Genomic DNA, 27,656 nt, shown 5'->3' with positions numbered 1-27,656 from the left:
GTAAATGTCACATATTTTTGCAGCCAACACACAGTCCTTTTTATAACAACATCGCTTTGCTTTGAGACTTTTTTCGAAAGAAGTATTTTGTTTGCATCTTGGTTTGTCGCAACAAGTACGTGATTTTTGCTCTGAACCGTTCGTCGAAACCACATTCATAACAATAATATGTTTAACTTTGCTGCATTTGCAGGCTAGTTAGTTACACTTTTAACAAATTTTCTATTAAATGCAAAGTAATTAAATGACATGTCTGTAATGTGTCAAAGACAAAAATATCTCCTAATTAAAGGTCACATTAGAACGGATTACCTGGATTCAGGACGTCATGGTCACAGATTTCCGGATTTTCACTCGAACTATCCTTACCGTATTCGATGCTTTTTCATCTTACAAAATGTACCAAACTAACCAACCAAACTGGCGCTGTCATTGGATATAATTGTAATTTTTAATCTGATAATTTTACTTTCCGATTTCTAAAAATGACTATTGCTTGTCCTGGTTCCTGTCAGCACATACAATCTTGGTTCTACTGATTTAGTAAAAAATGGTTTGTGTTTAGAGTCCAATGAGAGAGTTTATGAAGGCAATTACAATTCTTTTATAGATGTAAACATTAAAACCACATCTGCCAATTATTGTAAACTCATTAAATAATCTATTTTTCTATTCCCCTTTCAAAAAGACCTAATTAAGCACCGACGGAGCTTGCGGAAAGTGCCATTTTAGGACGCCAGTTTCTGCGAGCCACTTATCACTTCCCAAATAGCACAAGAACGTCCTTAAAACGTCCTCGATATAGTTGACGGGTCATAGCGTATATCCTATTGATATACCGTTTCAGCTAAGGGACATCCTTAAGACGTCTCAAGCATATAGTATGTAACTAATTTTAACGTCCACAGTATATCAGATTCGGATGTCCATAGGATATTTGGACGTTGGACATAGGATGTTATATAGATATACCAGTGGACCTCACTTGAATTTATTTCCAACAGCATATGAAAGCCACTGGAAAGGTAATGTCCAGTAGTCCAATAGGTTGTACTACTACAAAAATTCTATCCCAGTATTTGGTATTCGAGTGTGACGGTATTAACCTATTGAGTATGGTGGGTGAATTCATCACTGGAATAGCAGACGATATTTGAAATGCACATGTTTTCTCCAATTAATATTTAATAGTTGATTTTGCTTTTGATGGTAAAAGTGAAGGACTGCCGATTGATGCCATTAATAAAACACATTTTATACTCATTTTTTTTATTGTAGATTGTAGGTATATATATAGCAAAAATATAGAACAACCTAACCTAAAGTATCTTAAAAATAGTGTAAGATACTATATCTTGAACTAAACTCTAAAAGAATACCTAATATTTGACAGGTTTTCTATCAATCTTTGGTGAAAGTAGCTCAGCTCAGCCAAGCAGCTATTGAATTCTCACATTCTTTTGATGTTTGTGATGTGTTTGCCTTCATATCCGCATCTGAAAATATTTTAGTTTTGAGAAGGACAGCTTTTAGACAACTTTGTGAAAAAAATAAATAAAAAGAACGAGACTGGTATCTTATATGTTTAAAAAATAGATTTAAAAATCCCTACATCCGCATTTTAGGTAAAGGCTTGATTTAACGCTGATAGTACTTTCATGAAACTGATCATAGATGCTAATCTCCACGATGGTGTAGGTATACATTTATGTATTTCATTTCTTTAAATACAAACCTCATTAAATCCTCATCGGCCTGCAAAAAAAACTAGAACAAATATGAACTTTCAGTTTGACAGTAAAGGCCTATTTTCATGCAATAGTTTTTTGTCAACCTAAAACCTAGTTTTTTTGCTCGTCGGAGGGAGGGAGGGGTGATTCTTGCATCCATTTCAACACAAAAATATACTAAATATACTATATAACTAAAATAGCATATTATGCAGCAAGTGCGGTAAGCGGCATTTGACTCACGAGTTTATTTGACACAAGAGGAGCGAGTGTTTAATAAAAGAGTGAATTAAAAATTTACCGAACGTGTTGCATACTATAATTTTTCTACGACCGTTAGTTTTTGGGTACATTTTCGCAAAACAACACGAATAAATTCCCTGACATGAATGTGAGAGTTGTCAAAATTCAAAGCGTGGGAAATCCCTGCGATAAAATCCCGGAAATGTCCGAAGTGGCTCGGATTCATGGAAAACGAAACTGACTGAGATAAAGTGACGTTTCCCGCAAGCTAGACGGAAGTAGAAAAATATAATTTTGTTGTGGGGCATTTTCTCTAACATTGCTTACTTAAATAAAAAATTAGTATAGTTTTGTATGCCTAAATTTAAATACTCAAAAAATATGAAGAAAAAGTAGATTTTGTTTTTGGTTTCAAAAACTAAGCAATAAGATACGAAAAGAAGTCTAAAATCAAAACAGATATGTAATCTAAAACGTATTATATAAGTATATAGGTTACAAAAAAGTCAGTTGTATCTCAACTCGGTCCAGCAATCACTCCTTAAAAAAAGTATCCATTAAGCGATCACCATAATATATATTTTATTAAATTATATTATATTATACTTTATTTATATTACATTTACGTCCTATTTATTTTTAAAAAACATAATACCTACTTACCAAGTATTAATTTGGTCAATTTTAATTTTGATAATTTCTCCTTTTTCTTCAAGCTCATTCAATCAATCAGCGGGGTCAGAAGTTTTACAAACTCATAACATTAATAGCAAAGTAATAAAAAACAAGGCATGATGTTGGTAGACTAGACAACAATAATTGGTTCAGCTTAGAATTTATCAAATCTTATGTTACATTTTGCCATAAACAGTAACAGTAACCATAAACAGTACCCACAGCACACAAAATACTTATATCGCCAACAAAAACAAGGCTGAAAAGATGACGGACGACGAGACGGAGGGGAAGCTGACGAGACTCGAGCAAGTCCGACAAGGCACGACCGCGAGTAGTTGCGTCATCTTATAAACAAATGTATTATTTTTACGTTTTCGCATTTTTTTACTTTAATGATCCCTATTTTTCGTGGTATTTTTTATTAAAATAGCGTTTCTGGTCTCATTCGTGTCCAAAAATAATAAAAACAAATTGATTTTAACAGTTTGATTCCGGTTTTTTTTAGGACTTAGGACACTGACGTTGATGTAGATGTGCACAAAAACGTTGCCGACAAAATGTCCCTCAAAACACCACAAATCTAAAAAAACTAAGTATTGTCCTTTTCAGTTGTTCAAAATCATAAAGTATCAAAAAGTATATCCTAAGAATATCTTCCACACTCCATATATCCCGGGACATGTGACTTAAATGGGACATTGACCGGATATACTGGGGAAATTGGGTGCTACCTGATTTAGGGTTAGGACATTTCCGGAATACTAGCAACGGGTTTGGGAGCAATCGGATGTTTTCGCACATGTTACCCGCGGCTTGAATTTTGACGTTTGTCAATTCTGACGGTCACGTCACACGTCACTCAGTGAACGTAACGTGAGAACTATAATATGCAACACGTTTGATAAACTTTTCAAGTCACTCGTTTATCAACCTCTTGCTCCGGTGCGCTCTGCTGGTAACTCAAATGCCGTATATGGGACTTATTGCATAATAGATTATTCTTTTTGATCTGAACTTAACAAATAGATTAGAGATTCTCTATTTTCATTATACTAGTAAGATTCAAATAATTTTCACACGCTTTCAAATTTAAACTCGACCCACTAGCGCTATCTATACACGAAGAGCTTAGATATGATTATTGATTTTAGAAAATGCCTTCGCCAGCATTCTTTAGGTTTCGCAATGCCTTTAACAACCTAAATAGATATTCAGATTAAATTATTATTAGACGGCTAATCGGTGCTGTGAATATTTGAAACCTAATTTTTGGCGGCAATTTATTTGCAATGCAATGAGTCAATATAATGGAAGTTTACTATATATTTAGTCGTTTCTAAACCAGAAATAATTCTATTTCACAATAGATGTCGCCCAAGTTTAGTATATATTTAATTGTTTCTAAAGCAGAAATAATTATGTTTCGCGATAGATGTCATAGATGCATACTTTGCGCCCGCAGGTTTCGGTAATTTCCACACCCTTTAACTTAAAAAGCAATATTAATTCCAATTTCGCAAAAACGAACTAAATTCTATATGAGAATGTTTTAAGATATGAGAGACAAGATTCTCCAGCTTCTCAACAAAATAGTATATTATGAAAAAAATGTGGTAAACGTCACTTGAGTCACGTGTTTATTTCGCACGAACGGTGCGCAGCGGAGCGAGTGTTTAATAAATCAGTGACTTAAAAAGCTTACCAAACGTGTTACCTATACTTTTTCTACGACCGTTAGTTTTCGGATACGTTTTTGCAAACAACAGAACTGATAAATGTCAAAATTCAAGCCGTGCTGTAAAATCTCCGAAAATATACGATTGCTCCCAAACCCGTGTGGTAATATCTCCGAAATGTCAGAACTGGGTCGGATCCGTGGACAAGAAAATCACGTGGTAGAATGACGTTTCCCGCACGCTCGATCGGTGTATAATAATTAGGTATTTTACGGAAGGGAGTCGAAAAGCCCTAATATATACACAATTCATTTACAAATTTCTCATCTAGATTATTTCTAAGTCTGGGAATTTGAAATAAAATTTTTGAGTAAAAGTTACAACGAGTAGTATCTTACTTGAAAGCTCATTTTATTGCCTTTATTTTGGAAGTGACAAATTTAAAATGTGTTGCTATATTTACTTAGAACATATTTGACTTTGCACTAGATTTGTTCAATAACTTGAATTTTGAGAATTCTAAAATTTCTGCCGTTGACAGTTAAGGCTTCTGGGTTGGTTAGTTTTGAGTAGTACTTGTTACTTTTTTTGGTGAAATATTGATTCAGATATCGAACGAAATTATTTACAAAAGTTATTTAATTCTCTCTTTCACTACGTACTTTAATATTTCAACAAAAATGTAAAAAAAAAACATATCTTGTCAAAATGTCAAGTCTAGTGTAAAGTCAAATCACAGCCAGGTAATGGTTAGACAATTAAATGGATTGGGAAAAGAGTGGCAACTCGGCTTTATTTTTTGGGGTCATTAGAGGCCTGTTATTTACATGCCTTAACCTAAAAATTTTGCTAATTTCAATTGAATTACTAAAACTTGTCGTATATTCAGTAGAGTTTGGTCAACCACTGGTATATGATATTATTTAGTTTACCAAGAAATTATTTATTTAAATTTTATTAGCAACAACATACTTCATAGACCCAAAATGAAAGATTCCTATAACCTTTTAGTAGAAGAAATTGCCCAAATTCAAAAAATCCTGCTCCAAAATTTAATAAATATTTGAAATGAGTTCCTTACCTCTCACATTTTGCTCACGAATTTGTCCCGCATGATAAACTTGTTTTTTACTATCTAAACTATTTTTTTTTAATTTTAAAATCTAAAATATTTTTTCTGTATGCACACCCTTAGGAAAAATTTTATATTTTATTTAATAAATTGCTATATACCCAATACCGCCGTTATCCTTGGAAAGAATTCGATAGTTGAAATCTCGCATCATGGGAAACATGCGATAACACGAAAAGGAAGTCTTCCATTGTTTTGTCAAGATGCAAACAAAAACAAAACAACTGAACAATTTACCAAAATAATGTTGCCGAGTATTCGCGTGTATTTATAACCGAAAATTTATATAAATTAACAAGGTCGATTCTATTTTAAACTAGTTGTCTCTTATACGTCCATTAATGTAACAATTGCTATCTCGCGTGAGGATTTTTTACGCGTCTAGAGTTTTCGATTTGTGCAGCAAACGATCGTAAGGATGCGGGGAATATGAAAATAAGCGGTGAGTTGAGGATTTTACGTGGGAGCTGCCCGTGTGCATGTGAACATAATCGCGTTTAAATTTGTTTAATATTTTAAGTGCCTACCTCATTTATAGGTCGAGAACTTTATAGAGTTTGAAGAGAAGTTAGATTGTTACATTTTACCGTATTTTGGGTTATGGTTATAGACCAAGCCGGTTTACTAGAAATGAGTAAACGAGCAAAAACAAATAACAAATTCGCCATCATATTCAATTTTCCAAATTAGCCGGCTTGGTTTAAAACAAACTTCTTTTTGGTAATTTTTGATTCGTTTTTACTATCTACGTTTTTTATAAACTGATTTGAGAAAACTAATTGAACCCGAAATCAGGTATAGCCTCTAACACATGAGCAAAGGTGCACAAACACATTCGCATACCACTAACCTAGTTTCTCGAATGTTAAAAACAAGCTTGCAGTTAATCAGTAATAAGTATGACAATTTCTTAAAATAATATTCGCCTGATAATATGTAAAAAAACAACAAAAAATTACAATTCAATAATACCCGAACCAATTTTTTTTTAATTGCGAGCAATAATGGACAGTACAGCAACAAATTATTCTTAGAAAAGTTAATCATTATTTTCCAGTCATAAATTTGGTATCAACTTTCTTTTGTGGCACAAATGTAGCTAGGTTAAAATTATGCTATTTATAATTATTCATTTACATATGTTTTTTATTTTTTATTATTCGAATAAGAAAGAAGAAAATATCAAGGCGCTCTTTGTAGGAATTAAATTCTTCAAAACAGTTTGCGGACATTGCACTTTTGTATTATTCTGTGACGTAAAATTTTATAATCAATATTAACAATATAACAATATTAACCTTGTACTTGTATTTTCCTTTACTTCGAATTAATCACACTAACCGTCCTTAAATATTTCTACATATATTCTTATAATATTTACTGACAATTAATCAAAAATCGTAGTTGATGGTCTTTTTCGAATCAGTGAGGGCCCTAATACCTAGGCCCCAAAAAATATACGAGATAATCAGATTCGTCGTAAAAATAACAAGCCCGGTCAGCATCATTATTTTTTCGATTCTATAGGTTTCTTTTTCTTTTATAGCGGTTTTATCGATATTCAATAAAAATTTGCATCGAGGGACGCAGTATATAATGATTAGGACGTGATATACCTAAGCATTTTCGAGAAAAGGAAAAGCTCTCTCAAAACGCATCGGGAACGAATGATAAGGATGAAAGCCCAAATCTCTGCTAAATTCAGGTTAATGGGCAATTAAGCGGAGGCTCATATGCTTTATTAAAATGAATCCCAATTTAAATTTGACGAGATTATTTCGGAAGCTGCCGCATCTTTACAGGCCTAATTAAAAATTGGCCACTTCTTGGGACTATGGACTTGGGATATGGTGGTGACTGAATTACGGCTGAACTAATTTGCGAAAGCCAGTCTAATTGTTCACCATGCAAGAATAAAAATTGGAAGCCAGAACGTAATATTTATTTTGTTGACAAACAAACGAAGCGTCGATATTTTTGTAAGTTGTATTTATAAAATAGCCGCTGCCCACATCAGCGTACAATTTTATGATCGCATGTTTGGAAATGATAAACTGTGAAACAATAAATTTTCCAAAGGAGTGAACTGATTTATTTTATTTTTATTGTAATGTGAGAAACACGAAAGAGTGAAGAGCTCTGTTTAAAATGGTCAATAATTTCAAACGCAACTGGTTCACTTAATAGCGAAGTGTCAGTTAGCGGTGTTTAGCCGCTAAGTGCATTAATGGGAAAGAACCAGCGATATTACTAAAGCATTCGACTATGTGGACCACTCTACTCCAAAAAAAAAATATATTACAATTTTGACATCTTGGGCCGAAGCCTATAATAAAACTTCGAGTACATTAGCAGTGAGAAATGGGGTTGTACAGGGCTCAATAATGGAACCTACCCTTTTTCTCATATACATCCACAACCTTCCTGAATCCCTTTTGAATGGTTGGCTGGCGTTGTTGTAGCATATTATGGATAGCACATCATGCTCTAATTGGCTCCCACTTGCTTTATGGTGTGATAAACTGGTGCCAGGCGCCCGGTGCAGCAAGAGTTTTTGGCCTACAACGTAGGGTAATTACAATAATCACAAACTCAAACACGGAGAGGATGTCAGATCTAAATTTTCGGAGCTTAAAATTCTTACACTGCCAAGCGCTTATATACTTAAGTGTCTCCTTTACGGTTACGAGAATCAAACAGATTTTTTACATGTGAATAAAGGTCACGGAATAACTACAACTTCAAACCTGATTTCTTCCAGCTTCATGCAAGTGAACTAGGTTCAAATTGTTTAATAAACTTAAGCCCGGGACAAAACAACGCCCAATAAACAGGTTCAAAAAATTAGTCAAAGATTTTTTAAAAAAGCAATCATTTTACAGCTTGGAGGAGTTTAAAATTAAAAAATATCATGAAATGTTACCTAAAATTCATTTCTCTAGAACTGAAGTTTAAGTTAGACTATAATTCTAGCAGCAAGGTCTCGAAGCACAGATTTTCCTTGTCAATGAAAATACCGCTCATTAAGTTTGTATTGCGATATAATTGAACAAAGCACCATTAGATGACAGCCACTGTAGCCTGTTTATTTTATGTGTATTAATTCAGCATTAAACAAAGATTATGTTACCGGTAATTCACACCTCGTCGCCAGACGAATTACGAACTTTTCTTTTCATCTCGTTACTTATTCACAATCCAGGCACCAGATGTTTCCGCTAAAAAATTACGTACCGCCCACGACTGACAAAATGCTATATGGGTGCTTTTAAAGTTTAGGTCTCCTTAATGGATATTGAACAGGGATTTCGCTTTACCTTGTTCCCGTTTGGTCGTTAATTTGGTTGGGCTTAATTGTATAGACCGTGGGCGTTATTAAACGGACTGAATTGGACATTCCCCGAGCTAAAGTCAACCCATGTCCCAAAATTGCTCAATTGTCATATATCGATCGCAGATCTTGCCTTTTTCCGTGTTATATTAATATGATTCCCGAAGAAGTAAAAAGAATCATCAAACAAGACTGCTTCTGGGAAATCTCACAGAAATGGAAGATATCAGAAATATGATTTAGGGCCTCAGATATCTAACCTAATACCACTCAAAAACATCTGTTAATGTTCACAAAGAAACCAATGTATTCTGTAGAAAATCCTACAACAATGGAAGAACGTCGAATGTTTATGATAAATTGGTAATAATTATATTATCCCAATGTTTGGCCGATTAGAAACCGTTCGTCCGTCAGTTATTGATTTCGCTATTCAAGTAAGACGCTAAACTAAGTTGGCATCGAGCAACGTTATCCGATAATGTCTTTTCTACCCGTATAGAGAATTTTATTTTTACATCATATCAAGCACTTGATTCTCGGAATCTAGTTTGTGTGAAATATTGAAAAGAGAGGTACTTTCATTGATGTGAAGTTTAATGTTCGCAAAAACTGCTGAATGTTCGACAATCATTTTACAATACAAAATCTTTAAAAAATCTAGAATTCTAGAATTATTTCAAAAACATAGAAAATCGGTACCATTTTTTTATAATATCCATCCTTAGAAAAATTGCTATTTCGGAATATACTCGAAAATGATATGCATTACCCACCCTGCGTTCATTTGCCAAATAACCACTTTTTATTTACAATTTTAAGCGCAATAGAATAGAATAGAATAGAATTTATTGACCACGTTTTGTTCTTACAATTATGGCAAGTCATAAATACCATAGGTAAAAAAAATATGTATATAAAAAACAAGGCCATGAATAAATTATATTAAAAGTGTGTAAATGATATAAAACAGTGTATAATACGTAAGAACAGGACAGTGTATATAATAAAGTACACGACGTTTATATAAATAAACAAAAAGAAGCAACATCAACAAAATTCAGTCACAGCGGGAGTACTCATGTATTCCCCGACCGAGGAAAGGTTAAGATGATTTATTTAAATTTTCTATTACTTAGAAATTTCACGTTAGCTGGTAGTTTATTGTACAAGTTTAAGTTTAGTGAATTTTTTTGACTTTTTGTATATTTGAATCTTGAAGCACGAAGTAGCTTGTTATTTCGAGTTAAATAGTCATGGTAAGAGGAGTTCTTACTGAAGCTGTCTATGTTTTTGTGTATTTCTAATAATTGATAATAAATATACAGACAAGGAGTGGCATAATTTCCAGCTTCTTAAAAATTGGTCGACAGTGCTCCAGATAACCTGCACCGGCAATCAAACGAACAACTTTCTTTTGGAGTTTAAATGCCTGGTCTGCTGTGACAAAATTACCCCAGATAACTATGCCGTAAGTTACATGAGAGTGAAAAAAGAAAAATAGGTAGGCAATATGATAGCGCACGTCGCATTTGAAGCTAACATTAAACAGACGCGTACAGTGATAATAGGTGAAGTAGTAAAGTAGTTCAGTAGACATTTATTCACTAATAAAGGATAGTTTCGTCAGGAAAAATAGCAATATGTCTAAATATTTTTGAAAATTATGAACATAAAAATATTATATAAAACAAAAAAAGAATATATTACATAAAAAGACCAGCAAACAAATAGCCAAAGCGTGTCATTTGTTCATAAGATTTTCGTATTCAGGTTATTTGTCAGTAAAGGTTTTCAATTTTTTTTTTAATTTCCTTTGGCTCACGTTCTCATTTCGGATTTACATACAATTTTTGCCAGGAATAACAATGGGATTTTTTATAGCAACAGTTATTACATTCTTTTAACTGAAAGTTACTTTTGTTTCTTTTCGAGTATGAATGAATATAAGATCTTGTCTACAAGTTTTTCTTATTTTTATGTATGTATTAATATTTTAACTACATTAATTGCTGTCAGAGTTATACTAATGAGTAGTAAATTTAAGAGGGGCGGTCATTTTAGGAATATTTCAATGTTAATATAGCAAAACATGAACTATTAAGTTTTTCGAAACAGTTTATCAGTCGATCACATCAACTGACAGTCAAGTTCTGTATCTAGAAATTTTTACATATATCATCTTGGTCTATTTTTACACTTAACACATCTAAAGAACTTATATATTGGCCTGTGAATCCAACTACTAGTTTTTTTTATTAGTTATTTAATATAATGCGGTTTTTTCCACAGTAGGTGTGACGATTACAGTATTTATTTATATATTGTATTTTTTTTATATTATATATATATATATATATATATATATATATATATATATATATATATATATATATATATATATATATATATATATATATATATATATATATGTATTTACGGGATTTACGACCCGCCGCTGTCCCCAACCGCAACAATGGGAAAACTTATGTTAATACATTCGGCGACCAAACACAATAACCAAAACAATACGTTATAAAAAATACTACTTGTGAGCGTATGTGAATAAGTTTCACTTATCGGTAGCATTATTGGTAACATAAATATAACGAGAATGTAGATAATAATTAATGAGTCTTAATAAAAATGCGGATTGCTAAAAAGAGTCTAAACGATTTGGGTCAACACTGTTATCAATTTTTCGGCAAAGTAATCGATCGCATCTCAGAGGCGTTGAGTGTTTCGTAGGTTTTTTTTGTTACGGATCAGTTGGCATGTGTAGACGTTAATAATTGGTGCAGTCAATTTTAAATGTAAGTACATATTTTAATAAAATAAATAGAAATATGCGCACACGATAATTACTACAATTAAAATTAGGCCTGTTGTTAGTTGGATTGCGTTTGATTTTTGGATTTTTTTAGTGAACCGAAATGGGTACCTAACCAATAATTTTCATTCTCAATTTTTTTGAAATTAACTAATTGGTATCTAATGATCAAACCAATCATGTAAAATAGTTTTCCCAAAGTCAAAAAGTTGTAAATGTTTGATTAACTTAGTAAATAGAACAAACGATAATATAACGACAGCTAACGTAAATCGTAATTAACTTTTTTGGAGCAAAAGTAATTTCGAAAAATATCGTTAATAAAACTATCAATATTATGTTGCGAACGTGGTGAAAGACGTTACATTATATCTTAAACATAAATTATAAGGTTGTGAAAATTCAATAAAATCTTTTGCTTTGTTTATGCGGTTGAAACTGAGTGTATAACTCTTAACAAAAAAAATATTAGACTGTTTATTCCACATCATTCGACTTTTATAACAATAAGGAATTTTGTCAAAGAAACTTCCACAGGCTACTTTAATGCTTTTTACAAAACTTCTGGCTTCTGGCTTGTTAGAGGGAGGCGGAGCTAAATGAGCGGCATAAACATCGTCTCGGATGACTGATTCCAATGTTGGTGACAGGTACAGACCTGAGTCGCGGTTAAGATTGTTAGGCTGTTTAAAGTTCTTCTGCCAACGAAAAATCTGAGAGTCTATAGAAATCTTTAAACAAACTAACAATCTTAACCGCGATTCAGGTGGTTACCTGTCATCAATATGTCAGTCTCATCCGAGACGATGTTTATAGCCCTCATTTAGCTCCGCCTCCCTCTAACAATATATAAGCAGTTACAGCTCTGAAGCTCTGAAGGAGCCAACAGGATGATTGGCGAAACGTTAGCAAGTTTGACTCTGCAAAATTTTGTAAAAAAAATAAGTATATTATTTTGCGCAGACCTAAAAATTGTCGACATTTGATGTACCATAAATTAAAAGTGTCCTTTTCATTGAAATAAATCGAAAAATTAATTTTGTAGGACTTTTATCACTTGCAATGTTTAAGAAATAGCTGTACTATCCCCCTTACCGCCTATCGCTCTCCCGTGTTTTGCGCGAGAAAATAAAACTTCTGAATTTCTGAATCCAAGTGAATCTAAAATTATATGTATATTACTGTATAGTTTGACCAGAATTATAGTGCTTTTACAACCGACCCCGTCATTGACTTTGCCTACTGTTTATTACTCCAAAACCGCAGCCTCTTATAGAACCAAGATCGAAAGAAATTTATCTACCTACACTCACAAGCGGGATATAAATATGTTTTCAATCTTTTTTGCCCAGCAATTCTTGAAACATGTACATAAAAAAACTAGTACAAAACAACAATTTATAGCGTTCTATATCACTTGTTTTTATTGCTGCTCCTACTTCCCCTTCTGAATTTCTTATAAAATTGTAAACATTCAAAACAATTTGTTTAGCATCCGAAGACAAATAAATTCTTTTTTTATTTGCTGCTTTAGTTCATCTTCTAAATTGTCATTAGGTTCGACTACCATCTCCACTTTATCTTCATATTCTGCGCTGGCTTCCATCTCTTCTTCTCCACATTTTAAAGTGTTAAAAAACAGGAACCTTCAAAGAATGTTTAATTGCAAGGTTCTAATAAATATTTATCTGTATTCTTATGACGTCCTTCATCTACCGCGAATATAATCTATAATCTTAACAAAGACTAGTGTTATTTACAAATTGAAGAACTATGTAAAAGACACAAAAATACAAGAAGAGGAATGTTGTTAATCGACAGGCACACAAGACAAAAATAATTATTATCAAACTTACCTGTAAGATAAATAGAGTACTTACTTACCTTTACCCTTTGCACTATCCAGCTAAAACAGCCTCGCAGGGTCAAAGCTCGATAATCAGGTACATAAATACGTACTTACTGGAAGGATGACAGTCAAATACCTAGTAATATATACGAACATATTGCCATTTAGATTAAACTCTTAAGAGCCATACATATCACCTAATACATACATAATACATATCACCTAATGTTAAAATAAACGCTTCTACTTATTCGAAAATAAAGAAAAATGAAAATGAAAATTTCATGTTTTTACAAGTATTCGTTCGTTATTGATGGTACAATATCTTTTCTCATAGGGAAAAAATAACTCAATCGCAGTTGTCTTTCATCTGAAAAATATGTCTCAAATTATCTTCTTTTCTCTTTTTGGTATAATGTACTGAATACTCAAATGCAAAAAAATATAAATATATCAAATTGCTAAATTATCTCAAGAAATTGCTAATCTAAAAATATGCGAAGATTTGATTTATTTTTTAACTATTTAGGAATATAATTGCGTTTCCCTATAACAAAATAAAATTGAATTGATTTCTTTCAGTGATCCAAATTTGTTTCCTATTTGAACAGGAATTTTTTTTGTTGATTTTATCGAGGTGTATCGACTCATAAAATCCTGCTGCAATACACTCTGCATGATAACATGCAGTAAAAAAAAAGATGAAGCATAGAATTTTCCAGTATAAAATGTTGTGTCTAGGGAGTGGAATGCTGGATCGAAAACTGGATGGCATCCAATCTGTTTGCTATGATCAGCCAAGAAAACTATTGCGTTTTTTAAAACAGAAACAAAAAATATAACATAACTCATAAATGTTAAATATATTAATGAGTAAAAAAAAACAAACCTCAATTCATGGTAAGAAATAAATAATTTTGAAACTACTAAAATCAACAGAATAAAACATAAATTATTGTTGTATGTATAAAGGCTATTTTCAATTCTCGTGTTTATGTATGTTTTGTAAAAATCAGGACGTTATGTGATAATTCCTGATCCTTGTCTTCGCGCAGAGATGGGTTTTAGATATGAAAAAAAAGTTAGTAAGTAGTAGTAGAATTTCAATATATTTCAGATTCGCATTTTGAACATTATTTTTTTATTACTTTTTGTTGTTTTCGTTGCTGTCTTGTCAATAACTAATACACCGCACCAGTTCTCAGTTTCGATTATTTTTTATTAGTTAAATATAAAAAAATCCTAAATGTCGAGATTTTTTTAGTTGAGCTAGTAAAAGATTTAATGTAATCTTTTCCGTTTCCTAAGTCTTTTCTATATAAAATCTTGTTCCCTGCCTTTTTGCCCTGTTTTCAAAAAGAATAGGTACAAAAATATTATTGACAGTTCTTCTTCTTCTTCTTCTTCTGTCTGATACCTGTGAGTGGAAATTGAGCACATTTTTACCACTAAACCAGCTATTTTAAATTCTTTCAAAACATCAAAAAGGTAAAAATGTCTGCTAAAAATTTGTAATATACATAGTACAATTAAAAATTCAAACAACATTTTATTGGGGTTACCTTAATTTACTTTCTGGTGACGGCTATGGCATAAATGCCTTACTTGAAAGTGTCGTGAACATGAAGAAATTTTAAATTCAATCTCGGTATGAGTCTCAATTCAAATCAATTTAAGTTATATGTATACATAGTGTTTAAATATGCCACGATTAATTTTTGGATAAAAAAATGCCAATTTCCTAAATTTAAAGCCACACACTATATGTATTCATCCGAAAAGAAAATGACTTACCAGTGTAGCTACATTTTAACTAAATATTTTCTCAAAGAAGGATACATGCTCTATGCTCGATTTTCAATAAGTCACAAACATTTTTCATTTGTTTTGTCCAAACCAATAAATTTTCGCAAAAACTAATTTGCAAACAAAAAAAAAACTTCAATGGGCATCGAAACAAGATCGGTATCAATTTGGGCATGCGCACAAGCTTATCGAAATATTCTCAGGCGGCGGTGTTTTGCCGCTCGTCTCAGTTTCCACTTTACTCGATGGTTCGGCTTTTAGAACATAGATGGGGCGGCAAGTAGCGTTCCACGAAATAATAAAATTAAATCGTACCTCTTCACTATTAACTAAGATTATATAAAATTTTACGTTTTTAAATACGTAATCATAAATCGGTTAAATTTACTTACTAAGCAAAAGTCTCAAAAGTGCATTCTATTTGTTTACAATTACTTATTTTTGTAATTTAGTGTCTCTCACACATATTTACACACACACACACTGTTAGATTCTGTATGGTGTAATGTGCTATAAGTGTAGAGTGAATTGTCAAACTTGCAGGTATAAAGATTAATTTTAAACAGCATATCTTGTTTATATATGTAGCCTAATAACCATCAAAGATTTTTACGCCTTGTCACTAATTAATTAAAGTCGATGTAATTTGAATAGGTACACATCATAACCCTAGTCAAAACAACACACATAATAGTATATTATGCAACAAGTGCCGTGAACGGCATTTGACTGACGAGTTTATTTGATACAAGCAGAGCGCAGCGGAGCGAGTGTTTAATAAACGAGTGACTTATAGTATATTGTGTTTATGTATATTAAGTTTACCGGACGTGTTGCATACTATACTTTTTCTACAACCGTTAGTTTTTGGGTACATTTTCGCAAAACACGAATACATTCACTGACATGACCGTCAGAATTGACAAAATCCCGGAAATGTCCGAAGTGGCTCGAATTCATGGGAAACCAAACTGACGTGGTAAAGTGACGCTTGCCGCACGCTAGATCGGTGGGCAATTAGGTATTTTACAGACGGGAGTAGAAAAAAAAGTTTACCGGACGTGTTGCATGTTATACTTTTTCTACGACCATTAATTTTTGGGTACATTTTCGCAAAACAACACTAATACTGACACGACCGTCAGAATTGATAAATGTCAAAATTCAAGGCGTGGGAAATATTTCCGAAAACATCCGATTGCTCCCAAACCTGTGCGGTAAAATCCCGGAAATATCCGAAGTGGCTCGGACCCGCGGGACACGAAACTGACGTTTCCCGCACGCTAGATCGGTGTGTAATTAGGTATTTTACAGACGGGGGTTAGTTTTGGACCATAACCATGTATCATGTACCAGGTAAATAGTCTAAATAGGGTGTAGCGTATTTATCCAAATTAATAAGAAATAGTTGGCACAAAGATGTTGCCAACCTTGGGTTATTTGATAGGCATCGAGATTGTATGACAGTGAGATGTCGGATAAGGAAACGATGACTTTTTTTATCCGATTGGAACTGAACAAATTATCGATTCGGTATCAGAACGAGGTTGTACACGACATCTTGGAAAAGAGGAAGTAACCGTTGACTCACAATGTCGAAAATAGTTTTGAAATATCTCTTGGGTTTGGCTTTTTCATATTTTGTAATCTTCTAATTGGGTATAAAGGAAATGCGTCGTGGTAAGGCACTATGTACATTGTCAAATTTTATCAATCACCACTGGATATCCCATGGAAGGATACAGTTTGTCGTCAGTAATAGATTTGGCCTATAAATTTGCATGTTTGATGACTTGTGTCCACAGGCCGATAGAGACGCTATAGTCTGAGATACACTTTACCCGACTACGCAAACGATAAGAGCGTAAAACGGGGGCGAAATCCCGTATACCTGAGCGACGCGAAGACGACGCTTGCGTCCTACGAAAGCCGCGAAAAAGGGAATGATATCATTCGTGTACGTCACAGTTTCGCGTGCTTTCACCGTGAAAACTCACGAGGGGAATATTTCGGGTGATGTTTACGTCGCGACGCACGGTCTCCCTCTTCAATTAAACATGTCACATTATTAACTGACGATATGTTATGGTGACGTCGTGAGTCCTGCGACATATCCCGAGTCATTTAGCAATATGAATTAATTATATGGATTGTTTCTTTGAAACAGGTGAGAGTACGTCACACGCCGATTATCAAATAAAAAAACGTCCCGAAATGATTTTTTTTGTGTACGATTTATTACGCCTAAATCTTGAAACTTTTTAAAGAATTTTAATTCTGTCAAAAGACAATTCAATTATTATTCAAGATATGCAATTGAAATTTTCTAACCTATTAATGTTTTTTATTTCATTGAATGTTGAAAAATTAACCGCAAACAAATTAAAAATATTATAAATATGTAGATTATATTTACATAAAATATTTAAAACTAAATTTATTTAAAAGGTATTTAACTTTAAACAAGACAACAACAGCAAGAACATTTGTTAATTTTTAGATTTTCCAAGTATTTAGGTACCAATATGTTGTTACGGAAACTTATCATCTTATTAATAACAAAAATGAAAAAATCTTTGAGAATTATCATTTTTTATGCATCGTTCTTAAAGGGCGATGTTTGGCGATTAATGGTGCTCTAGTTTGATCCTTAGTACTTCCACAAGTTACTAATAATTAAAAACTGGTGACTACAATACTTGCACGCCTGCGATGTTAAAATAAAAATAAGAAGAAAAAGCTTACACAAATAAGAAATATAAATAAATTATAAAATATACAATAAATGAAATTCGAAGCGAATTCCATAGCAAAATCTGGCTTTTAAAATTTGGATCTTAAGAACAACCGATCACACCTAATATTTGTTCAAAAAGTTGCTAGAGACAGTTAGTAAAAAAGTACCGGAACGCTTAAATATTTCAAAAATTGCCAAAGTTGGAACGATAAAATTCAATACTTGGGGGTTTTTGAACATGCACAATTCAAAAATCCTAACAGCAATGTTGTCAGAGTTATCACTTTCACTTTACACATCATAATTTTGTTGAAATAAACAAGTGTAACAACAGGGTATATTTTCGTCACGACTTTCATTTGGGATGAACGTAGCGAGTATTTAATAAAAGAAGGCCTGAAGAAGTTTGTGCTGCATACTATCACTGGGTACATTTTTGTAAAGCAGTGAATATATGTGCTGTTTTGGAAAAACATGATGGTCGTTAAAAAAGTATAGTATGCCACAAAACAACAAACTTCTTCTAATTAGAAGAAAAAATACATGATTTTCATTTGTAGATAATGAAATAAAAATTGTTTATTACCTACCGCTGACAGCAAAAAACAACTACGAGAAATATATGTTTAATAAACAAATAAGGGATGGCAAAAAGGAAAAAACGTTCGCCAATGCTTTATCGCAATAAATTTAGATACCCCGATCAATTCTAAACACATTTTTGCTAAAACGAACCGTTTTCGACAAAAAAGTACTTGTACATGCATCTAATGTCACTTTTTTATTATTTAAATTTATTAAAACGAGTGAAAGCAAAATCTTAGAAGAGATTTTTTGAAAATTGGAAAAAAACTTTTTTTTTCGAATATTGCAACAAGATTTTAGGACAATAAGTTTGTGTGAACTTTTTTACTTATACAAAATTGATAAACGCAATTTTAGTCACGAGTTTCATTTCAATATATTCGTGCTGTGCTAAACATATTCGTGACTAAAGCCTCGTTTTAAATAACTTATCGACCATACCAAACACAAATATTTATATTAGTTTTATATTTTAAGCCCATTCAATAGTCTCAAATCAAGCAGTTTCAGCAACGTATCATTAAAAAATATTTAGTATAAATAAGTATGTTTGTTTTGGGAAAATAAAAAATTATCTAATTGGCCATTCTTAAGAAGTCACATTTTCTTATTACTTTATTTTTTAATAATATTAGAAAATCGTCCTTTTGTTGGCGCGCTAGGCTCATGCTAGTAAAAATAAGTTAAAATGTGACAACGTACAGGACGTGAAACTGGAGCTACTTGAACCGATCCGATGCAGTCCTATCCACTTGAAAATAATGATACGCGCAATACGTGATCTCAACTGAAACTCGATCGGATGGAGAATGTTAAGCTTAACGCCGCCCTTCAGATAGATTGGAACTTAGAGAGCGGATTGACAATTATAAATATAGGCCAAAACATCCTGGACTGAAAGGAAGCAAGATAATCGAATTTTTCTTGGTCTCAAAGTCCAAAATCCAGAATTAGATGAGAATTCTTGAATACCAAATACGACGGATTCTTTTACTTCCTGTGTTGTTCTAATAAAATTCGTATCAAATCATTCATAGGGATTATTTGTATTGTTGTGTATTGAGAACATATTGACTCTTGACAATTTTTTTTCGGAAGTTGCTGGCAATTTTCAATAATTGCACTTACAGTTGTTCTAACTTTCGTCAAACTTATGCAAATAAACAATTTTTTGAGCAGGTTAATTATCAACTATTCAAAGCACTCACAAGTGATGTTCTAGTAGAATTAACTGTCAAAATGAACAACGAATTTTTTTCATATTACGCAGATGGATCTCACGTAACTAAGCAGCAAAAATTTGTTGCCAATTCTACTATACATGAGCTACTTAATATAAATAACACCCCTTATATTATTTTACTGCTAGATTTTATACAAAAATAAATTTGATTGTTTTCGTGGTTTTTTTGCCCTCTTGAAAATGGTTTTCAACATGTTTAAACGGTGTATTTACGTCCAACAAGAAATTTTAGTAGTTCATTGAGTTTAACAAGTATAACATTAATATTCGAATGCCTCAAATAAATTAATCCCACTTCTGCAAGGTTTCCAATATGCTTTTAAAAGTGCAAAAATTAATTTTTAAATCTATATATATATATATATATATATATATATATATATATATATATATATATATATATATATATATATATATATATATATATATATATATATATATATATATATATATATATATGCTCTAGTTTGATCCTTAGTACTTCCACAAGTTACTAATAATTAAAAACTGGTGACTACAATACTTGCACGCCTGCGATGTTAAAATAAAAATAAGAAGAAAAAGCTTACACAAATAAGAAATATAAATAAATTATAAAATATACAATAAATGAAATTCGAAGCGAATTCCATAGCAAAATCTGGCTTTTAAAATTTGGATCTTAAGAACAACCGATCACACCTAATATTTGTTCAAAAAGTTGCTAGAGACAGTTAGTAAAAAAGTACCGGAACGCTTAAATATTTCAAAAATTGCCAAAGTTGGAACGATAAAATTCAATACTTGGGGGTTTTTGAACATGCACAATTCAAAAATCCTAACAGCAATGTTGTCAGAGTTATCACTTTCACTTTACACATCATAATTTTGTTGAAATAAACAAGTGTAACACCAGGGTATATTTTCGTCACGACTTTCATTTGGGATGAACGTAGCGAGTATTTAATAAAAGAAGGCCTGAAGAAGTTTGTGCTGCATACTATCACTGGGTACATTTTTGTAAAGCAGTGAATATATGTGCTGTTTTGGAAAAACATGATGGTCGTTAAAAAAGTATAGTATGCCACAAAACAACAAACTTCTTCTAATTAGAAGAAAAAATACATGATTTTCATTTGTAGATAATGAAATAAAAATTGTTTATTACCTACCGCTGACAGCAAAAAACAACTACGAGAAATATATGTTTAATAAACAAATAAGGGATGGCAAAAAGGAAAAAACGTTCGCCAATGCTTTATCGCAATAAATTTAGATACCCCGATCAATTCTAAACACATTTTTGCTAAAACGAACCGTTTTCGACAAAAAAGTACTTGTACATGCATCTAATGTCACTTTTTTATTATTTAAATTTATTAAAACGAGTGAAAGCAAAATCTTAGAAGAGATTTTTTGAAAATTGGAAAAAAACTTTTTTTTTCGAATATTGCAACAAGATTTTAGGACAATAAGTTTGTGTGAACTTTTTTACTTATACAAAATTGATAAACGCAATTTTAGTCACGAGTTTCATTTCAATATATTCGTGCTGTGCTAAACATATTCGTGACTAAAGCCTCGTTTTAAATAACTTATCGACCATACCAAACACAAATATTTATATTAGTTTTATATTTTAAGCCCATTCAATAGTCTCAAATCAAGCAGTTTCAGCAACGTATCATTAAAAAATATTTAGTATAAATAAGTATGTTTGTTTTGGGAAAATAAAAAATTATCTAATTGGCCATTCTTAAGAAGTCACATTTTCTTATTACTTTATTTTTTAATAATATTAGAAAATCGTCCTTTTGTTGGCGCGCTAGGCTCATGCTAGTAAAAATAAGTTAAAATGTGACAACGTACAGGACGTGAAACTGGAGCTACTTGAACCGATCCGATGCAGTCCTATCCACTTGAAAATAATGATACGCGCAATACGTGATCTCAACTGAAACTCGATCGGATGGAGAATGTTAAGCTTAACGCCGCCCTTCAGATAGATTGGAACTTAGAGAGCGGATTGACAATTATAAATATAGGCCAAAACATCCTGGACTGAAAGGAAGCAAGATAATCGAATTTTTCTTGGTCTCAAAGTCCAAAATCCAGAATTAGATGAGAATTCTTGAATACCAAATACGACGGATTCTTTTACTTCCTGTGTTGTTCTAATAAAATTCGTATCAAATCATTCATAGGGATTATTTGTATTGTTGTGTATTGAGAACATATTGACTCTTGACAATTTTTTTTCGGAAGTTGCTGGCAATTTTCAATAATTGCACTTACAGTTGTTCTAACTTTCGTCAAACTTATGCAAATAAACAATTTTTTGAGCAGGTTAATTATCAACTATTCAAAGCACTCACAAGTGATGTTCTAGTAGAATTAACTGTCAAAATGAACAACGAATTTGTTTCATATTACGCAGATGGATCTCACGTAACTAAGCAGCAAAAATTTGTTGCCAATTCTACTATACATGAGCTACTTAATATAAATAACACCCCTTATATTATTTTACTGCTAGATTTTATACAAAAATAAATTTGATTGTTTTCGTGGTTTTTTTGCCCTCTTGAAAATGGTTTTCAACATGTTTAAACGGTGTATTTACGTCCAACAAGAAATTTTAGTAGTTCATTGAGTTTAACAAGTATAACATTAATATTCGAATGCCTCAAATAAATTAATCCCACTTCTGCAAGGTTTCCAATATGCTTTTAAAAGTGCAAAAATTAATTTTTAAATCTATATATATATATATATATATATATATATATATATATATATATATATATATATATATATATATATATATATATATATATATATATATATATATATATATATATATATATATATATATATTAAACTAATTTGCCTGTATAAACAACAATATTGCGTGGTTCAAAATATCTTAGAGAGGTACCGTATAAAATTATGTGTTACCGTATAAAATTTACGAATCACCTTTTAAGTATACTCGGTGACAGATATATTTGCGGACGCTTTAGACAACGGTATCGCATTTACTGACATTATTCATTCATTAAAGGTGGTACGCAATTTAGCCATTAGTTCTGATTAGTGTTTGAGACTCTGTTACTAATAGCCACTGCTTCGATGAAAACCTCACAGTCACCACAGTTTCCGTTGTTTCATCGACTGGATCCTGCCTTGCGGAATCATGTAGGATGTTTTTGGTGGGGTCGATTCCTTTAATTGTCTTTAGTATAATTACTTTAATTATGTTCAATTATTTTAAAATGAGCTCGCAAAAAACTTTTATGTCAACTTTTATAACACTAAAAATGTTGACATATCGAATATAATTTTCCGTAGGTCTTCGTTTTTGTTCTGCAAATTCCTTGACATTTTTAAATATTTCGAAACAGCGCTCCAGTCGTTAATAAACAAGCTCGTGATTAAAGCCCCATATTTAATAAAATAGCAGCAATACCAAAAATCAAGCAACGATAACAAAAAATTAATGAATATAGTATTTTGTTTTAGTGAATAGATACGGGGCAGTAAAGCAAAATATATCTATAATTAGAAGCGCTTATTGTGTAACTCCGTAACTCTAAAGAAAAACTGATTTATTGTATATTAAATAATAAATAATAATGACTTTACAAAAAAAATACAATTTCAGAGTCATTTTCGAGACCATATTAAAAGTTTTCTTTTTTTTCAATTTTTCTTTGGCTATCCAGAGTTACTAAGGATTTCTAGTTTATAGTAAAGAAACTGTTCTTTCGGTGATATATGCGAAAGCTTTTGGAAACGTGAGAACCAAAATTCGGAATCGCCAATTAAACTGAAAAACTCGATAATTAGCGCAGGACTTCAACCGAAACCATTCGTTTAAAGCTAGCTCATTAACCGTTTTTATTTCTCACCCTTGCGGGTCATATTTATTTCAATTTTCACCATCGACTTGACAACTCTCTCCTTAAATAAATATCAAACAGCAGACAGCTAATCTCCCAACATTTTTCAAAGCTGGGAAACGATAAAAAACGGAATTTCGTCTGGAAAGTTTTACTTGTTTGGTTTTGGGTGAAAAATAACGGGGCGGAAAGGCAACAGTTTATTTTAAACAAACACACGCTTTGCATCGTTATCGATAATCTAAAGTCGATTTTATTTGCCATCAGAAATTACCTGCGTGTTGGGAAGATTGATTTTCCCGATGCCTTTTGGGGATCGGCTTTTTGTTTCGCGACGAGGGTCTAACAAGGCACATAATCGGGATTTGGCCATTCGAGGGTTCGACAAACAATTGAACCCGTGGCTACTTTCGCATTGAATAGTGCCTTTCATTCCAGACTTTAATTGAGATTAGCAGCCCTTAGACGTTGTATAAACACGACGGTTTGCGGTATAAAAAACAGCTACTTACCTCTCTTATTTCCTCACTCTGTATATACAGTGTATCCCGTTTAAGTTTCAATTGCGAGGTAATTCTGTTATAAGTAAATATAGAAACTTGCAGTTTTCACTAACCTGAGCTACCGTTAGAACTTTCTAAATAGTCGTTTTTCAAAACTGTTGTCTAAATATTGGTCATCGTTTGGTTCTGTATAATTTACGAAAATCATTTGCCTTTTTCCTAGCTTTTCAAAAAGATGTGTGGCTGCTTCAATATTCAAAACAAAAATTACAAATTTCATAATCCGCATGCAAAATTTTGTTGTATACCGTGCAAAGCAACGCTACGTTTTGTTGGTTACTTGGATGCAAGTTCCAAGTTTGCTGAAAACATGTTATTGATATCAATATTGTTTCTAGCTTTTTGCTAACTTTTATTAAGGCGGAAAGCAAATGTTCGAACATTTTTTTCATAAATGATTGCTTAATTCTTGTGTTGAGCTTTTGACATATTCCAAAATGAAAAAGTCGATCAATCAGATTTTCTAATCAAACAACACGGATACATTCACTGACATGACTGTCGAAATTGACAAACGTCACAATTCAAGGCGTGGAAAATATCTCTGAAAACATCTGATTGCTCCCAAACCCCTGCAGTAAAATTTCGGAAATGTCCGAAGTGGCTCAGATCCGTGGGAAAAGAAACTGGAGTGGTAAAGTGACGCATCCAGCACACTACAATGATGTGTAATTAGACGGGAATAGAAAAAATGATTTTTTCTACTCCCGTCTGTAAAATGTCTAATTGTACACCGCCGTTTCGTTTCCTATGAATCCGACTCACTTCGGACATTTCCGGGATTTTTCCGCACGGATTTGGGAGCAATCGGATGTTTTCGGAGATATTTCCCAAGCTTTGAATTTTAACGTTTGTCAATTCTGACGATCATGTCAGTGAATGTATTCGTGTTGTTTTGCGAAAATGTAGCCAAAAACTAACGGTCGTAGAAAAAGTATAGTATGCAACACGTTCGGTATAATTTTTAACTCACTCGTTTATTAAAAACTCGCTCCGCTGCGCTCCGCTCGTATCAAATAAACTCGTGAGTCAAATGCCGTTTACCGCACTTGTTGCATAATATAATATTTTCTGCTCCCGTCTGTAAAATGCTTAATTGTACACCGATCAAGCGTGTGAGAAGTATCACTTTACCACATGAGTTTCTTGTCCTACGGATCCGAGCCACTTCGGACATTTCTGGGATTTTGGCGCACAGGCCTTAAATTTTTTCGATCATCAAATTTTAATTCGCTCTACCTCAATAAATCCAGACCTTGTACGTAGTATTGCAGTTGCTCGCACAACAAGCGGGTACCGAATAAATTAAACTAGAGCAAGAACGTTAAAAATTTAAGTCTCCCCCGGTTGGGGGTTGAGACGGGACCGATTTCGTGGCGGTACGCGAAAGGCCACAAAAATATATTTCACTTTAAAGGCACATACGGAGAATTAGCTCTCCCGGGAAATATGAATAAAAAATGACACACTTTTCCATCGTTTGTGTTATACAAACGCTCTATTAATTTATCGGGGGTTGTTTGGAATGACTTGGTAGTAAATAAAAAGAGATGATTGAATTCAGATTATAAAATTGCTTCGTAAAATGTTGGAGTGAAAATGAAATGAAGACGCTACGCATTCTAAAAAACTTCATTCCAATGTGTGAGTTGGGTTTTATTTGACTAATTTTATATTTAATTGAGCCAACGAGGAGGCAGCTCATTAACCACTAAAGTCCGCAACATATGGGAACTTTTTTTTTGAGTTTTGGCAAAATTTTATAATGGAAATATTTCGTGCATCAATCAAAACAACAAATAAATAAATTTATCAAAATATCGAAAAATGTTATTGAAAAAAGTTGTTTTTTATTCTGTTGTGAATGTGTCAATTTTGAAACAATTGATTTGCTTCACGTCTTTTTAATCACACTAATGTAAAACATAAGACGGAGCAGACTAAATATACTTTAATACAGCGTTTTTCTGTTATATTAAACCCACGATTCCAAAGAAAATCAAATCAATTGGTCGAAGTTGCTGCAAACTTATTATGGTTTTTACATTTGCAAATAAAATTTGGAAAAAGCTGTTGATAGGTGCAAGAAAAAATTGGACACAGACAGGCTATGGTCAGCATTTTGAAAATATTTTCAGCAGTTGGAATGTTGTCAGTCAGTTTTTTCATTGCAGGCTAGTTATTAGAATTAGTATTCTTAAACTATATTGTATTTTGGCAGTGGATATAATTTTTTATTAGCTAATTAATATGATTATAAAATACAGGGGGTTCTATTTAAATATTCTGAATTAGAATGAAAAATTCATTCTCCTAAGCTATTTTTTAAGCGCTGTATAAGCAATTTAAGTGTGTGGAGTCTTATGGTGCACGTATTTATTTAAGCACTGACCATTGCGCTGCCGTTAAAGTAACATTGATTAATTATAACAAAAATTGAACCAAAATTTATTACTTAAGAATATACTTGCTTTACAACATATTACAACCAATAGTATATTAGGCAACAAGTAGGGTAAATGGCATTTGAGTAAGGAGTTTATTTGGCACGAGCGGAGCGAGTGTTTAATAAACGAGTGAGTCAAAAAGTTTACCGAACGTGGTGCATACCTATACTTTTTCTACGACCGTTAGATTTAGAATACATACAGAAAACAACACGAATATGTTCACTGACGTGACCGTCAGAATTGATAAACGTCACAATTCAAATCGTGCGCCAAAATCCCAGAAATGTCCGAAGTGGCTCGGATCCGTAGGACAAGAAACTCATGTGGTAAAGTGATACTTCTCACACGCTTGATCGGTGTACAATTAAGCATTTTACAGACGGGAGCAGAAAATATTATATTATGCAACAAGTGCGGTAAACGGCATTTGACTCACGAGTTTATTAAAAACTCGCTCCGCTGCGCTCCGCTCGTATCAAATAAACTCGTGAGTCAAATGCCGTTTACCGCACTTGTTGCATAATATAATATTTTCTGCTCCCGTCTGTAAAATGCTTAATTGTACACCGATCAAGCGTGTGAGAAGTATCACTTTACCACATGAGTTTCTTGTCTTACGGATCCGAGCCACTTCGGACATTTCTGGGATTTTGGCGCACGATTTGAATTGTGACGTTTATCAATTCTGACGGTCACGTCAGTGAACATATTCGTGTTGTTTTCTGTATGTATTCTAAATCTAACGGTCGTAGAAAAAGTATAGGTATGCACCACGTTCGGTAAACTTTTTGACTCACTCGTTTATTAAACACTCGCTCCGCTCGTGCCAAATAAACTCCTTACTCAAATGCCATTTACCCTACTTGTTGCCTAATATACTATTGGTTGTAATATGTTGTAAAGCAAGTATATTCTTAAGTAA

At 32.6% G+C, this 27,656-nt stretch overlaps 1 protein-coding gene and 1 long non-coding RNA gene across 2 annotated transcripts in view; one reads left to right on the top strand and one right to left on the bottom strand.

Annotated features, from left to right (window-relative positions):
• Positions 1–7,411: 7,411 nt before the first annotated feature.
• On the bottom strand, positions 7,412–15,504 carry LOC132703094 (uncharacterized). The gene is made up of 3 exons (XR_009619027.1): positions 15,264–15,504; positions 13,505–13,605; positions 7,412–8,018 (listed from the first exon to the last, which is right to left on the bottom strand). It is a non-coding gene; the product is annotated as an uncharacterized LOC132703094 (long non-coding RNA).
• Positions 15,505–17,256: 1,752 nt separating this feature from the next.
• Positions 17,257–27,656, top strand: part of LOC132703091 (uncharacterized) — a 186,625-nt gene continuing 176,225 nt past the window's right edge. Inside the window, exon 1 of the mRNA XM_060672156.1 lies at positions 17,257–17,442. The gene's annotated coding sequence lies outside the window, so the exon portion shown is untranslated. The remainder of the gene's footprint in view (positions 17,443–27,656) is intronic.

Source organism: Cylas formicarius, unplaced genomic scaffold (genome assembly GCF_029955315.1).
Source record: "Cylas formicarius isolate icCylForm1 unplaced genomic scaffold, icCylForm1.1 PGA_scaffold_6__28_contigs__length_40554024, whole genome shotgun sequence".
In the NCBI taxonomy this organism is placed as follows: domain Eukaryota; kingdom Metazoa; phylum Arthropoda; class Insecta; order Coleoptera; family Brentidae; genus Cylas; species Cylas formicarius.
The sequence above is the reverse complement of the archived record's forward strand: the minus strand, read 5'-3'. Positions and strand labels throughout refer to the sequence as shown.